Consider the following 17,816-nt stretch of genomic DNA (forward strand, 5'->3'; position numbering starts at 1 on the left):
TTTTTAACTTTTTTGTTTTTTATATAGGAAAAATTCATTCCTTCTGAAGTGGAAACTCAAGTAGTTTCCAATAAGGTAATCATATATACTGTAATATTCTTTGTTCTTTTTGGAAATGACCAACTAATTTTTGCTCATTTGTCTAATGAGCAAGCAATTACTTGCTCATTTTTGAAATGAGCAAATAATTTTTTGCTCATTTGACAAATGAGCAAATTATGCAATTGGTTATGTGTTATAAGTAAGCTTGGTTTATATTTGTTAGGATATTTGCTTTCAACTTGTTCTAACTTTCTTTTTCTTTTTTTTTTTGTTTTGTTTTTGTTTGATTTTAGGAACAATCTGATCCAATTCGTACAAAAATTGAAGAAAGTGAACAAGATCCAAAGAAGGTATTTATATGAGTTTTCTGGAAACCAATATTAATTCTTTGTTCATTTTTAGACATTGTTTGAACAAGAGTATTGATCCCTTCTAATTCTGCACTTCCCCCCTCCTCCACCCCTTAAACACACACACAAACACACACAATTATTCTTGTTTATTTGTCATCCTTCAATCATAATCTGAATCAATTTTTTGCTCATTTGTGAAATGAGCAATTAATTTTTTACTCTGTAACCGGCCGTGGAATGTGAAGAGCACATAAAGCTTGAGAATAAAAAAAAAGAATTGAAAAATTAAATTTTAAAGAAAAAAAGAAGCCAGATCTAATAAAAAGGGAACATATTATATTTTTGAAATTGCCATCAACAATAGAAAGAAGCAAGTGAGAAAAAAAATGAAGAAGTGGAAGGATTAATACTTTTTTCTGCTCTAGTACTATTGCTTCTAGTTATTTTGTATCAGCTTTATTGTCTTCTTAGATCTTAGTGCATGGTCATTAGGCAACTTCTACCCGTTTTCCTATTTCTTAGTGATGTCAGCCTAGTAGTCTGTCAAGGTCATCCTGCTTTCTCTGTTTTTGTTTGTTTGGTTTTTTTTTTTAACCTCTGCTTTCTCTGTTGATTATGTTTGACCTAATTTCAACACATATAGGTTATATGGATGTGTTAACACTCTGAACTCCATCTGACTTTCTTAACGGCCTAAGGAACACAATATACTAGTTTATGTGCATATAGTGTGAAGCAGTTAGTTTTTGTGGGAACACATTATCGTAAAGGGAGCTTTGACGAGGGTAATGTGTTTCTTCTCATCAGTTTGCAAGACTCATTAATTGAAGTGGAGTTGTAGTATGTTGAGCAGATCTTAGTTTCAAGTTTTGGGAAGAGGAATGGGGTGACTTGGCATTGTAGTTTGTAGAGTTCTTCTCAGTATGATGCATAGAGGCAAGTGGCCATATGTGTGCTTTTGCATTACTCATATGCATCTCATGAATATAGAAAAAGTATTTTATGTAAATGTTGGTTTTTGGTTACTGCAATCTTGTGAAACTCATTTATGATAAATATGTGGATATTTCTTGTGAGCAGGAGCATTATAGTTCTTAATTTTTTGCTCATTTGTCAAATGAGCAATTAATTTTTTGCTCATTTGTCAAATGAGCAAAAACTTCAATGCTCATATAAAGTTCAATTTGCTCATTTTTATATGACTTTGCTCATTCCATAACCACTTTGCTCATTTCATATCCACTTTGCTCATTTCATATTTACTGTTCTCATTTATATTTATCTTATTTATGTATTTTTTTTTTTACAGAAATGCCTTATGGAGCTTGCAACAGCATCTACAAACCTGGTCTTGGCATACATGGATTTCAGTCAAAAAATGAAGCTGCCATCAAGTATTTTCCAAACAACGAGAAGATACAAAAGTTGAAGGAAGATGCCATGGGCATTTGTGATGAGCATAAGATGAGCTCTAAAACTTTGACTGAAGATAATACTATTTCATTTAGCCAAGATGAAGAGTATTGGCAAGATCCGGCAGTAATTGAAGCTTGGGATAGGTTTTCTGAGATTTCAAGCAACAAAAAGCATGCTGAATCTTTAATCAATGCAATGGTTGTTCATCCAAATGAATCGGAACCCATTGATGTTACTAAGATTGCTTCTGAAAGTGTTTAGATAGCAAGTTGTATTCCTGATGTTGGATGTTCAGATAAGGCTGCTAAAAATGTGTTCAAAAAACTTGGAGATTCAAGTTTCAAATTTGCTTCAGGACGTTCACTTGCCAAAGGATATGGAACTCCTACATTCAGTTTAGGAGTCTTTTCTCAAGAAACTGATTCTCCTCCTAGCAATGCGCCTACTGAACCTGTAGTTGCTTATGTCAGCGCACAAGTTGGTGCTTCTGTTGCTGATGCTTCTCAAGCTGTTGGTGATGCTCTGAATGCTAATCCTCAAGATCTCATTTCTGATGCTCAAGAAGCTGTAATTGAAGAGAAAAGGTGATACTGAAAAGAAGAGTTCTATTCCAAAGAAACTCAAACCTCAGCCATCAGTGCTTCTTAGATCACCTTTTAAGTCCCGCATTATGATAATTTACAATCCATTATCACCAGTTCAGATGAGCGTCTTGAGAGCAATGTTTGCAGATGATAAAAATCGTATGTAAGTATTTTTTTTATCTATAGAATTTATTATCTTGTACATTAACTTCCATTTGTTTTAGTCATACTAACTTTCTTTATTCTTTTTATGCAGTGAACCAGTATTTAATGGAGAGAATGGTCTTGAAATTTTGAGATTACATCTTGAGAAGCTTTATAATAAAAATAAAGTTGATACAGAGATCATTAATGCTTGGTGTAGCATTCTGAATTATAATGAGCAGTTTAGAGATCCAAATTCTCCTACTCGTTTCTTTTTTGACCTTAGTGCTACCGTAAGTTCAAATTCTTTCATTTATTTTGTTTTATTGAATTATTTTGTTTTTTTGTTGTAATTAATTTTTTTTTTCTTTAACATGTAGGACTGTCTTATTCACTATGAGATAAATTATGTTGCCCATCGGAATAAGATGTTTTTTGAGGTTGCTGAGAATTTGTACATGAAATCAGTTGTACCACACAAGGATATTCAGCTTTTTTTCTTCCCAGTTTATGAAGAAGATCATTACTATTTGGTATGTTTTAACACTACCACACTGAATGGTAATATCGAGCTTTTTTATTATAACGAAGATGCTGGAGATCATAAACAGCTTTTAAAACATTTGGTATGGCTTAAAAGTTAATCTCTATTCACATTATGTTTGTTTCTTTTACTTGAATGATCAGATTTTATTATGTTTGCTTATTTGATGTTTGAAGAAAAATAATGTAAGTCTTTCAGATTAGTCTCATTAATAATAAGATGTTTTGGTCTATTTGCTTACTTGTTCATTTCATAAATGAACAAAGAAATATTTGCTCATTTCACAAATGAGCAACTAATTCTTTGCTCATTTAAGAAATGAGTAATTAACTTTTTGATTATTTGCTAAATGAGCAAGAAATTACTTGCTCATTTATCAAATGAGCAAAGAAATGTTTGCTCATTTGACAAATGAGCAAGGATTTACTTGTTCATTTCATAAATGAGCAAGGATTCCTATCAAATGTTTACTTTAATTTTAAGGTCTATGGTCCATTAATCTAGCAATACCTTAGGTCATTGCCTTACAAGTTACAACTGCAACTTGTGGTGTTACTTTTACTGGTCACTAAGGAAACTTGTGATTAGGTTGTTGGACCTTACGCAGTTACGCAACTTGATTGATTTTAAATACTTAACGGGTTCATATTTCTACTACTGTATATGGTTTGGCTCATCAGAGAATGATGATTTACATCTGAATTATGGAAAACTTGATGCTTTATTGCTCGAGGGTGTTATTTGTTAGTGACATTAATGGTTTGGGCATGCACTTTTGTAGAAAAACTTGAACTCCTTTGCACTGTAGTTTCTGGAGAAGTTTTTCTTGCCCAGAAAACAGTTTTGCAATAGATTGCAAAACAGAACCTATTTTCATAGTTTTTGACTTCAGTGCCTTCAAATAACTGACAAAATCTTTGTACTCCGACTCATTAAGTTTCTGTTGGACCTGCAAGGTCAAGAGAAAGCATTTGCAGTGAGCATTTATTCTATCTTAGATCATAAACCAAATTGCTCTGAGCCCATTTTTTGTGTAGAGAAAACATGAGAATTCCTGGATATTACCAATGGTTAGCTTGACCTGCAATAAAGCATGATAAACGATACAAAGCAAACAGGAAATCACCCTTTTCATTGCTGAACTTTCAAAATGCAAGCCTAGAAAAATACACTATTGCTCATTGTTGTGGGTTAATTGAAATTAGTTTGAGCCCTTAATCCTTTCAGTTACTGTCTTATAAATGTTAATTGAAATAAATGTTTGCTCATGTTATTGAAATCTCCTTAATTGTATAGGGTTTGATTATGTTATTTGTTTTGCAGTTGATAATCTTGGTAAACTTCGTGAAAAGTACACCCTGGGAATAATTACAAGTGAAGTGAACACTATTCAATCTGTTAAAGAAATTCCTCAGAAGAAGAAAAAGCAAAGTAAAGTTTCTGTTGCTGACAAAGAAGAAAATGCTGAAAAAGAAGAGCCTGAAGAAGAAAAAGTTCAAGGAAGAAAGAACAAAAGACTGAAGAAAGCTGAATGTTAGGGAATTAAATAGTTAGTAGTGATGATTTGTCTTTTTTGGTTTAGGGAATTGGGTAAATTAAGATTTTATCTACTTTTAAGTAGTCTTTGAATGATGTAAAACTGATTTATAAACAGATTTTACCAACAGAAGCCTACCCTTTTTTTATTATAGTGATGATTATATTTGAATTAAAATTCAATCTTTTATTTGTTTTTACTTCACATACCTTGTTATATACAGCCAGTGTTCATTTGAAATATTCGTTCATTTGTTAAATGAGCAAACAGATGCTTGCTCATTAAATGATAGATCAATGAATTCTTGCTCATTTGATAAATGTTCAAAGAATTTCTTGCTCATTTGATAAATGAGTAAAGAAATGTTTGCTCATTTCACAAATGAGCAACTATTTTTGCTCATTTAAGAAATGAGCATTTACCTTTTTGATTATTTGCTAAATGAGCAAGGAATTACTTGCTCATTTGATGATTGAGAAAAGATATGTTTGCTCATTTGACCTGAGGAGAGCTGATTTTGGACTGAGAGATGAAACATGAGTGCAATTGTTCCAAGTTCATATAATAGCTAATTTGCTCACTTGCCAAATGAGCAAATAATTATTTGCTCATTTGACAAAATGAGTAGTTAACTATTTGATCATTTGATAAATGAGCAAGGAATTATTGCTCATTTGAGAAATGAACAAATATTTAGTCACTCATTTGAATATGTTCTATTTTCAATTCAACAATATTTGCAAAGCATTAAACTATGATTAGTACAAAATTAATAATATATTATTAAATATAAAAATTCAACAAAATCTTATATGTATATAAAAGTACCATTACACTTTTTTTGGACAATTTCTAATATCATGATGACTCAATTCACCACAACCTCTACATAATCTCTTCTTTTTTTGGTTTTGTTCTACAGCCTTTTCTTTTTCTCCCTTAAGCCTTTTTGCACTTCTACCTCTTGTTTCAACATTTGACACATCAATCTCAGTCGCTTTCTTTTTTGAAGTCTCTTCATTTGATACATGAACTCCAGTCCCTTTATTCTTTGAAACTTTTGGAGGTTTGACAATATTTCAGTTGGCACACTAGCTCCAATCAATAGCTCAATGTCTTGCTCTTTGTTTTTTGCACTTCCAGCTGTTGTTTCATTATTTCTTGCAATCCTCTTTGCTTCCAAATCCTTTCTTATTCCTTGAAGATTTATCACAAGGTCTTGAATATCTTCACCTTTGCCTTCTGCCAAACTTACACAAGTGTGTATCTCTGACCATAAATCATTTAACAATTTTTTCTTGTCTATTATATTACCACATTGCTCCAACAGGTTTCCTCCCAAGTCAAAAATTGGTTTCTATAATGCCATAGTAGTCCACCTGTGTAGCATATTCTACTCAGGAATGGTTTCAAACCTTTTTGCTTTCCAAACCCAAATCATATGTCTACATGGAATTCCTTGCCTATAAAATAGCTTGCAAGAACATGTGGTGTCATAGTTAGTTGGATTAAACACAACATCAAATGTTCTAGTCCGATTTCCTTCACTTACTGTTGCAACTTCCAATTCATTTTCTTTCTTCAATTCATCAACACCACAAGAAAAACAAGCGATTTCAACCTCGTATTGAAATTCATAAAAGACAGAGTTAGTATATAAATGTGAGGCATGCTTTTCTATCCCTAGTGGTGTTTTGCACTCAGGATATTTGTGCTTTGAATCATTATCATTCTGACCTTGAGTGTGTCTCTGGGCATCAATTACAGCTTCATATCTCAAGTAAAACTCAACAAGTGACACATGAGGATTGATAAAGGAGCAGAAAAAGTTGTTTTCACTTTCGGATCTTGATGTTGTACGCATTATTCCTCCAAGGAACACATCTCTGAAATAGGTCGGAATCCACTTGTCTCTTATCTTGTACATATAACCTAACCACTCATGTTGTTCTAAGTGGTATTCAATCATCACCTTGTTCCACCTTTCTTCAAACTCAGCGGGTTCAATTTCAAGGTGCCAAACGTAAGCACATAATTTTTTTAGGAAACCAGTTTCTTCTTGCATGATTGATTTCTCCACCTTATCTGGTAACTTTTTCATTATCTGCCACATACAGAACCGATGTTCAGTCTTCTTAAACACACTTCTAACAGCAATTTTCATTGCTGGATCCTGATCTGTGATCATACAATTAGGTTCATTCCCACCCATTGCCTTGAGGAATGATCTGAACAGCCATTCAAATGACACGATATCTTCCTTTGCTATGAAACCAGCAGCAAAATTAATGCAATTCTTATGATGGTCAACCCCTGTAAATGGAGTAAACACCACGTTGTACCTGTTTACACATACAAAATAAAGTTTAAATGAGCAAATAATTTAATACTCATTTGAAAAATTATCAAATAATCGATTGCTCATTTGTCAAATGAGCAAATAACTCAATGCTTATTTGTGAAATAAGCAAACAATTCTTTGCTCTTTTGTCAAATGTGCAAATAATTGAATTCTCATTTGTCATATGAGCAAATAACTCAATGCTCATTTGTGAAATGAGCAAACAATTCAATGCTCATTTGTGAAATGAGCAAACAATTCAATGCTCATTTGTCAAATGAACAAATAATTCAATGCTCATTTGTCAAATGAACATGCAATTCAATGCCCATATACATACTCTTATCAAAGAATATTAGACTTATGGGGATATTCAATTTTCACATAGAAGTAATGAGCAATTAAACTAATTTTATTTAAAACAAAGTCATTAATTTAAGCCATAGCTAGTAATAACACATAAATGAATTACCTATTGGTTTGGTATGCGGTATCAAAGGATACCATATCACCAAATAGAGCATAACTCTTTTTACAAAGGGGGTCTGCCCACAATGCTCTACAAAAGCAATAATCTTCATCCATCTCAAAATCAAAGAAAAAAGCGCTCCACATTAGCTTTTTGTTGGTAAAGTTATCCACGAACATTTGAGCATCGCTTCCTTGAATGTATGCTTTTAAATCTCTATGAATTTTTTTGAAATCTTCCTTAGATGCACCAATGTTTTCATATCCTCCAACAATTTCCTTCATCATTCGAAAAGTTGTAACGGGACCAATATTCACCTATTTAAAGAACAAAACAGTTTGTCACATGAGCAAATAATTCAATGCTCATTTTTAAAATGAGCAAACAATTCAATGCTCATTTGTCAAATGAGAAAAAAATTATTTTCCCATTTGTCAAATGAGCAAACAGCTTTTATTAGAACATACAGAGAATTCATGAAACATAAGAGAATTTGAAACATAAGAGAATTCATGAAACAATTCAATGCTCATTTGGCAAATGAGCAAAAAATTATTTGCTCATTTGTCAAATGAGCAAACAACTTTTATTAGAACATACATAGAATTCATGAAACATAAGAGAATTTGAAAGTGTTACCTTAGAATTATTCACAATTATTTTTTTGTGTAAAATGTTCATTTTCCTTCCTTCTTTTTGGAATAGATTGCAGCTAGGTGTATAAAGTGCATGAGTATGTCCCTCATGAAATTGTGTCACTATGAATGTGTTATCATCACAATGCTTTAGGACAATATGTGCCTTGCACCCAACACGAGTAACGAGTCTCTTCCTTTTGATTGAAGCTTTTTCTTCATTGTTTTCCCCTTCCTTGTTATTTAAATCTTTTTCTACAGTAGTCTTTCTTTTCTGTTTGTATCCTTCCTTATTGCACAAGATATACAGATATTTCAATTCTTTGCTTCTTCTTTGTCTTTTAGTTGTAGACTTCCTTGTATTGAAACCAGAAGCAAATGCATAGCCTTTATAAATTTCAAGGCCCTCTTCAAGATTATTAAACTTCATCCCTATAGCTGGTTTTAACTCATTGGGGCATATTGGATGCCATTCTTTGTTCCTCCAGGAGTGATCAAAGGTGCTACTTTAGGAGAAACTACTATTGTAGGAGTAGTTGGCACATTTGTGATGGTACTTGATTGACTCTCAACTTGTTCGTTGTTGCTCATCATTTGTGAATATGCACCTCCTTAAACACACTTAAACACACACACACACACACACACACACACACACACATACACTCTCAATAATTAGAACTGAAATCAGATTCTTAAACAAACTTACACACACACAGACATAGATACACACTTACACACACACACAAACACACACACACACACACACACACAAAATAATTTCAGAATCTATAATTAGAACTAAAATCAGTTTCTGAAATCAGAATTGCAAGCAGAAAGAGGAGGGGCAGGGGGAATAGGTTTGCTCATTTGTCAAATGAACATGCAATTCAATGCCCACATACATAAACTCTTACACTCACTCACACTCACACTCACACTCACACTCACACACAGACACACTGTTACACTCACTCACACTCACACACACTCACACACACACACACACACACACACACATACATACACAATTCTGTATACTGAGTGTTTTTACCCGAAACATTGAGTACTTATAGATCCTTGAATTACTTATGAATGTCATTAATATTTGCTCATTTTAATTGTAGTTACCTCATTTAAATGTTCTATTATACATATTTAGGTTTGCTCATTTTAATTTATTTGCTCATTTTAAATTTGATTGAAAATAAGAACATAATAACAGCATTCAATTGAAAATAAAAACCTACTAACAACATAATAAGAGCATTCAATTGGAAATTTCAGAACATTTTTTATCATAAGTTTAATATGACGTCATTACAATCACTATCAAGTTTAATATGATATTATTAAAATCTCTATCAAATTAATCAAACCTAAATAATTGATTCAATTCAATCAAATAATTGATGCAATTAAACATTCAATTCGATTAATGTAATTCGAAAATTAACATGTAATTCAATTCGAAAATTAACATGCAATTCCAAAATTTTCAAAGATGTAAAATCAAAATATTTTGAACATTCAGATTAACATGCAATTCAAAATTAAAAGTACGAACAAACCTCAATGATGGATGAAATTGCGACCATTGAAATTTGCAAAAAGAAACCGTTGAAATTTGCAGAAAGAAACCATTGAAATTTGCCGAAAGAAGAGCATACTCAGTGAATCGCCATTGATAAGTAAATCGCCATTGATGAGCTTTGATTTGCAGACAGAATAGAGGAGAGAGATAAAGTAGAGGCTGAAGGTTAGTTTGTTAGGCAGGCTTATAATCTCAGCGGTTGGATTTCATCTAATCTAGCGGCTGAGATTTGTCTTCACATAAGGTGTGGGTTCTCACATAAAGGGTGGTTCTCACCGGATCCCCACCCTGTATATATATATATATATATATATATATATATATGTATGTATGTATGTATGTATGTATGTATGTATGTATGTATGTATGTATGTATTGCAACAAATTTACTATTCAACATATAATTTTATTGGATTTTATGTTAGAAACTACCTAATAAATATTGTGAGAAACTACCTAATAAAAAAAATGTTGAAAGAAACTACCTTATTTTTTGACAGGCATAAACTACCTAATTAAAGGTAAAATGTTGTAACATATACATTACCTTTGGCCGAATTTCCACCGTTGACCTAATTTTATGGCATTGTCATACCTCAAAACACTACCGAAACCACCGTGGAGGTTGGTTTTCAAAGTGGTAATGTTATATTTGGGTTGGTTGGAGGATATTTCGAGTTAGTGAGGTAGTTTCGTGCTTCGGGCCGGTGGTTTTTGGGGTTAGAGGTGGTGGTTTTAGGGTTGGAGCATGCAATGGAGGCATTTTCAAACAGGTTGTGTTGGTCTGAATGGGGATGAAAGCAGTGGTTTCAAGGATGTTTTGAGGTGGGTCTATAGTGGATATCCGGCAAAGGTAGTATTTTACAATATTTTACCTTTTATTAGGTAGCTTCTCACATTATTTTTTTATGAGGTAGTTTCTCACAAAATGTGGGTTTTATATTAGGTTGTTTCTCACAAAAAATCCATTTTATTCAACAATAATGTTTCGAATAAAGAAAAAAAAAATATTGCTACATATATGTAATACCCTGTATTTTTAATGTATTTTATAAATTATTTATTTATTTGTAAAATATAATTTTGGGTCAAATTATTTTTATTATGGGATTTAAATAATACAAGGTTTAATTTTTGGGTTAATAAGTATTCAATCCGAATATAGTCCATCTCCATAATAAACCCAATCATTCTATTTTTACATTTGGGCTACCTATTCTATTATTCAAGTCCACAATTTTTATAAAACCCAAAACTACCCTAAATAACCCTACACTATAAATACTCCTTCAATCCCCAAAATTTTCCCACACAAGAATCAAAAGGTGTAAGTTTTATTTTTCTTTTCTTCTTTTTTTTTATTTTCCCTTTCTTATTTTTCTTTCTTTTTCTTTTTCCTCATTTTTTTTTTCCTTTTCCTCTTGTTTTGGAGTTTCATGCATGAAACTTCTTCACGCATGGTAACCTCCATGTATGACCCAAATAGCAGCCATCTCACGCTGCCACATCATCGCCGACGACCACCACCTGCCAGCTGGCGACCGTCCAGTCAGCAACCCATGGCCAGCCACCACTCGGTTTCCTCTCTCATTCTCTCTCCTCCTTGTTTAATTAATTATTTACACAATTATATATTTTTTGGTATTGATTTTTGATTGTTAAATTATGACTAGTATGTTTTATAATTGTGTTTTAATGATTAAAGAGTATAAATTTCAGATTATAAAGAGGTTTAATTTTGGATTTTTGTAAACTATTAAAAGTTAGGGTTTTAATTCATTCAAGACTTGATTTTTGGGGTTCTTATACAAATTAATTTGGGGTTTTTATATACCCAATGATTCTATGGATAATTTAAGTATAAAGATGTATTCTTGATGGTGTTTTAATGGGTTTTGATTATTGGGAAATTTGCCGTAAATAACACGACCTTTGAGCGGTCTTCCATAAATAACGTCACCTTTCGATTATTTCAAAATAAAACGACCTTTCACATACTTCCGCTATAAATGGTATGAAACCGGTTGGTAACCTATTTTAAAGGTACCCATGACACGTGTCACAATATCTTTGGCCAATTTTTTTTAACAATTTAGATTTAATAAATAAAAATAAAAACTTAAAAAAAAACCTTAAAATTAAAATGAAAATTAAAATTAAAAAAAAAATAAATATAAACCCCCCCGCATAGCCCCTAATTTCACCAAACCACCACCCCACTGACCACCACACTTGGAACCACCCCATCTTAGCCCCCATTTTCTTTTTCCGATCCCCCGTCACTCTTTCTGTCATCATTTCCGGCCCCCCTTCTCTTTTCAGTTACCTATTTTCGACCTCCTTCCCCTTCCCTTCTCCATTTCCGATCCCCCTTCCCTTCCTCATTTTCCGACCCCCTACCACCTCTTTCCTTCCCTTCTCCATCTTAATCACATGAGTTTCAAGAATCAATTTCAGTTTTATCGGGACTGGAATCGGGAACATGGAAGGGAGGGAGCCAGAATCGGGATTAAAAATGGAAGGGGTGGCCGGAAATCGAGAAAAAGAGAGGGGGAGCGCCGGAACTACGGACAAAATATGGAGATGGGTCGGAAACTAGGAAGGGAGGCCGGGGAGGGTAGTTTCAGGTGTGAATGGTGGTTCCCGGTGAAAGGGGGCTGGCTGGGCACTTGGACAGGGAAGGGAGTTGGGCAAATTAAAGGGGGGTTTCATGATTATTTTTAATTTACTTTTTTTTTTATATAGTTTTTTAGTTTTTTAAAAAAAATTTAGGTTTTTTTAAATCAAAATTGTAAAAAAAATAATTGAACCAAAGATATTGTGACATGTGTCATGGGGTAACCTGTAAAACAGGTTGTAGGTTTTTTGTACCATTTATAGCGGAAGTATGTGAAAGGTCGTTTTATTTTAAAATAATCAAAAGGTGGTGTTATTTATGGAAGACCGCTCAAAGGTCGTGTTATTTTCGGCAAATTTTCCTTGATTATTCTAAAAGTGCTGAAAATTGATTAAAGTACTAGTTTTGATGGTTTTATTAAAAGGGTTAAATTACCCATTAAAAAGGGGAATATTTAGGGGTTTTTAAATAATTTTTAGATTATTATAAGTTGTTTAAAGTGAGTTTAAGTTGCTGAAAATTGTGTATACAAGGGTAATTAATATAGTATTATTGTCCCTTTATGTAGGAGACTTGATTCGGGAAGTGTTATAATATAATCGGCTATTTTAAGAGCTTATTTGAGGTACGTACACGTACTCAGAAATTTATTAAGCGTGTAGAAACATGCTAGGATTTACTTAATTGATTCCAAGTTAGTGTCATGCTAGGTTTTGGTTGGAATGGTTGAATTGAAGGTGATTTGAATTGGATTGATCGAATTGAGAATGGTTTTGGTGAATTATTTGTGAAGCATGATTGGTTGAAATAAATTATTTATTGGAATTGGTGATATTGGAATATTGTCATTGAACCATATTTTTATTATTAGCACGTTTGAAGGTTTATTTAATTAAACTAAATGTTTAATTTGGTTTGCAATATTGAAAAAGAATTTTATTATGGTTCATATAATTTTTATTGATGCTATTAGCATGAAGAAGGAGCTATTTAAGTGTCTTTGTACACGAGGAATAAATTATATTTTTGGTGTCTTAGTGCACTTAAGGTGTTTTCAACACCGAGGGATAGGATTTGTGGCGCATTATGCGTTTAAGGTGTTTTTGACACCGAGGTAGATTTAAAAAGGGTTCAACATTAAATATTATGTGGTCACTAATTATTCAAGAATTAAATTGGTATGTTTGATTGTTTGAGTAATTAAGATAATTGTTTGTGTAATGGTTTGAGAGTCATCACTAAGTCTAATAATATGTAAATCAATGTAAAGTAAAAGAGATTACAAACTAAAACTCTTGGAGCGCATATACCTTGAGTATGAACATATGGGAGGAGTTATGCGACTTTATATTTGACCATAACTTCTACTGGGGGTACAGGACGCTGTACCCTCCATTTTATTACGCGTAGGGATTCCGCCACTTACGAGTGGTTCTTTTATACTAGCACGGTTAGCTCCCGTGTTAGTACCCCTTTATTGGGGCAGGTTAGGGGAAAACCCGTTCGATGCGTAATCAAGCTAAATAAATAAATTAGTTATTTATTGGATGGTCATGTCGTATGTTGTGTGCTTGTAAACAGGTGCAACACGGTAAGTTGTGTGATGATAGGGTGAAAGCATGTTAATATGTTTTATTTACGCTTATGTACTCAGCATTGCTGATTGTGTATTTGTGTGTTTGGTTGGCCTTGTCTTTACTTTGGCCCTACGACGACCCATTTCTAATGATGAGTAGTGGGGACAAGTAGAGAGAGCTTTTCAGGTGTTGAACCATATTCATGATGGGCATGAGTGAAGAGCGAAGCATGCTTAGTTTCCATAAGACTATAATGTGATTTATTGCTTTATTTATTATATTATATTATGCTTGTGAGACTAACGCAAAGGTTTCTAGTTTTATTTGGTTTTACTAAGGGCTTACAATGGTTCCAAGTTGTAGGTTGACTTCGTTTGATGTTGGTTTGACTTTACTTTCGTCTTGGTTGACTTTATAGTTGACTTGTTTTGAATGTTTTTAAAGATAGTCTTCCCTTGTGTGTCTTTGATAATTGTATTAGCCGTTTTCACGGTGGCGGTAATATCTTAGATTTTCCTATTTTGAGTTTTAAAAAGAGCAAAACAGGTATTTTAAAGTAAAGGAATTTCTAGGGTGTTACAATATATCAAAAATAAAAATCATATAAGTATTCAACAAAATTTAATTTGTTGCTACATAGACATCAATTTTTAGTTGCTACATTGACATCAATTATTTATTTATTTATTACTAGCGGAAACAAATTGTCAAACAATTTGTGGCTAATATTTATAGATATATCATATACGGATTTATTAGCAGTAAAATGGAAAATTAAAAAACCGATGGTTTAGGGCTTGTTTGGCATCATTTTTTGTTTTCAGTTTCTAGTTTTTTTGAAAACTAAAAACCAAAAACAGGAAACAAGAAAAAGGTGTTTCCACTTTTCTGTTGCCAGTTTTCAAAATTATCATGATTTTAATAAGTCTAAATAATTTTTAATTCATTATGTGACATATATAATATACTTTTAAAAAACAAAAAACCAAAAAACAGAAAACCACAGTGATGCCAAACGAACCCTTAGTTTTAAATACAAATAATTTTTTTAATTATTGATAATTGTATTAATATACAATAGACAATTCTATATTGCATGAATAAAAGTAAAATAAAGTAAATAAATAATTCATTCTCTATTGTTGATGAAAATTCAACTAATTTGATTTTCATGTAATAAAAAATGTAGTTGTGACTGGTTTTTAAGATTTACATTTTAAAAAAAAAAATGAGTTTTTCTAAGCTATGGCCTTGAAGTTCTTTAGTTCCTAAGTTTTATGCTCATACTTTTTCAAAGTTACAAGTTGTGCCCACTACCTCCCTGTATTTAAATAGAAGTAACCTATGATGTAAACCCCCTATTAATTATCTCTCTTTGGAGGAACATTTCCTGCCATATAGTTGTTAGGTTTATATTAGCTTAGGATTATTTAAGGGAGTTTATATTAGACATTTCCATCCCCTTGCTTATTTTTTCTCATACGCTTCATCTTTATTTCTTTTAAAATCAGTCATTGATATGCCAGGCTCTCGGTCTTTAGCGATTTCTAGTTGAAAATGGGACTTCATCAATAAAAAATGCAATTGAAAGACTCCTTTGGTTTGCAAGTTCGTTGCATGTTTCTATTTCAACAAGGAACCTTAAAAGGTGTATTAAAGGTGTGACTTCAGAAGGTTTTTTTGAATGGGTAGGCCTCATACCATGGTGTGGAGAAGAGAATACCAACAATCTTTTTATGATGGTGGTGATAGTGTTGATAGTGGTGCGCTGATGGAGGTGAAATGTGAATTGGTGGATTTAAGAAAGAAATTTGTTGATGTTGCACGCTACTTCTTTTCATGAAATTTTTAAAATTGTAAATATATTGAAAATGTAAGGGTTTTTTAGATCGTGTATGATTTTAGAATTCTACTAATTGTTTTATTGATAAAAGTTGATGAGATTTCTGTTTACGTTGAGTTTGATAATACTCCGTAATTTTTAAGATAACATTAAAAAAGTCATAGTTTGGAAATGAAATGATATATATATCATTATGTGAAGCAACATAAAATCACAGTTTTACCTAAAAATCACATCACTTAGCAAGAGTAGCATAGAAGTTTTGCTAAAAAAAACCATAGAGTTTGCCACAAAAACTTCGCCACTTACATGACTGATATAACACTATGAACATATAATACTAGTTTTTTTTTATTCCCCAAAAATTATAAATCACGGTTTTTGCCCTAAAAATTGTGAATCACATTTTGCCCAAAAAGATAAGTATCAACAATTGAGGGTACCATTTACTAAAGTTGTGTCAGCATGTTCATTATCTTGGCTTGTTTTGGGGATCTAACTGAGGGCTTACTCATCGAGGGCTGCTTGAGTTATGCATTACTATGGTTTGATGCTTAAATAATGGGTTTTGAAGATGTTATCAATGTGTACAAAATTATGATCAAATGCATCATTGTTGTTTGCCTACTTATGGTGTTTCTTTCTTTTTCCTTTTTGGTGTACCACCTTGTTCAGTGTGTTGATTGCTTCCTCCACCTATTGATTAATCTGTACCAATGACCATTCCATTGATCATCATTTCAATGAGGGTGAAGTCAACATTATTTTTGTCAGATCACTATGGGCATGTTCACACTTACTGAACTGAGCTGAACTAAACGAAACTGAACTGAACTAACGAAACTGAACTGAACTGAATAGAGCTGAAATGAAAATTTTACGAGGGAAGGAAATTAGGAGCTGAACTGCATTGAACTGAACTGATTGGAGAGATTGGAGCTCAACTGAACTGAACTGAACTGAAATTAAGCTAAAGTGAACAGCCCCTATATATGTCTCTATGCTTCTTCCGTTTATTGCTACCTACAGTCTTCCCTTATTGCTTTGCAACTTATCTAGTAGTAAGGTCATCTTTGCATGTTGTCATACTATGTGCCTAACTGTTGCAGTCACTGAATAGGACAATAATGGTACGGTGCTTCTTTTGCCTTTTCTCTACTCCTTTTTTTTTTCCTCCCTCCTATATCTTCCTCCCTTTTTTTATCAAGTAGTGGTAAAAACTACTCGAAAGCTAGTGCCAAACACGCCTAGACCCTGTTCACTTCACTTCACTTCACTTTATTTGGCCTTACTACGAATAAGTTTTTCTAAAATTTTATGCATTTCCTAATGTTACGTTTATTATGAACTTTTAAGTTAAGGGGTAAATACAAGTTTCTCTTATTGATTAATAAGAGATGTATCTCAAGAGGGTGTGTTCGTAATTTGAGTCAATAAAATAGGGTTAATATTGTAATTTGTCTATGAAAATAAAGAATTATAGAATAAGGCTAGTGCTTTAATGGAGATATCAATGACTTTTAATGGAAGATGAAGCAGCTTCAATAGAGTAATCAAAGCTCGCGAATATCTTCAATGGTGGAGGATGACAACCCTACCCTATTGGCTTTAACTATGCCCTTATTACTCTAGTTTTTCTTAAGATTTTTGTTTAATTTGGCAGCGAAGCCGCCGAAAATACAAAGGCAAAATAGTGGTTCGTGATTTGCTTCAATGGAGATAGAAAGCATGAGCAGATGAAGGAGCAAAGCAACTTTAATGCTATTAGACTACAAAGATGAAGGAACTGAGGAAGAACTACAAAGATGAAGGAGGAGAAGAAGGACACGAAAAAACTAAAATTAATAAAATAAATATAAAATATTAAAACAATTGGATACTATTGTGCCATTTTGAGAAACATTTTTGTAAATCAATACGAGAAAGTGGGGCTGGCCAATATATGTAAGAGAAAATACTAGTTTATCAAGCTGAAAAACATGCTATGCAAATCAGGGGTTATTTATGTTATTTTAGTTATTTAATTTAGGGCATCTTTGTATTTTCATCTTTTCCTACTTTCATTCTTCATTCCACCATAATCAACCAACCCAAGTTTTCCCTCCACGCGAGCACAGCTG

This window comes from Chenopodium album, chromosome 12, assembly GCF_948465745.1.
Source record: "Chenopodium album chromosome 12, dcCheAlbu1.1, whole genome shotgun sequence".
Lineage (NCBI taxonomy): Eukaryota > Viridiplantae > Streptophyta > Magnoliopsida > Caryophyllales > Amaranthaceae > Chenopodium > Chenopodium album.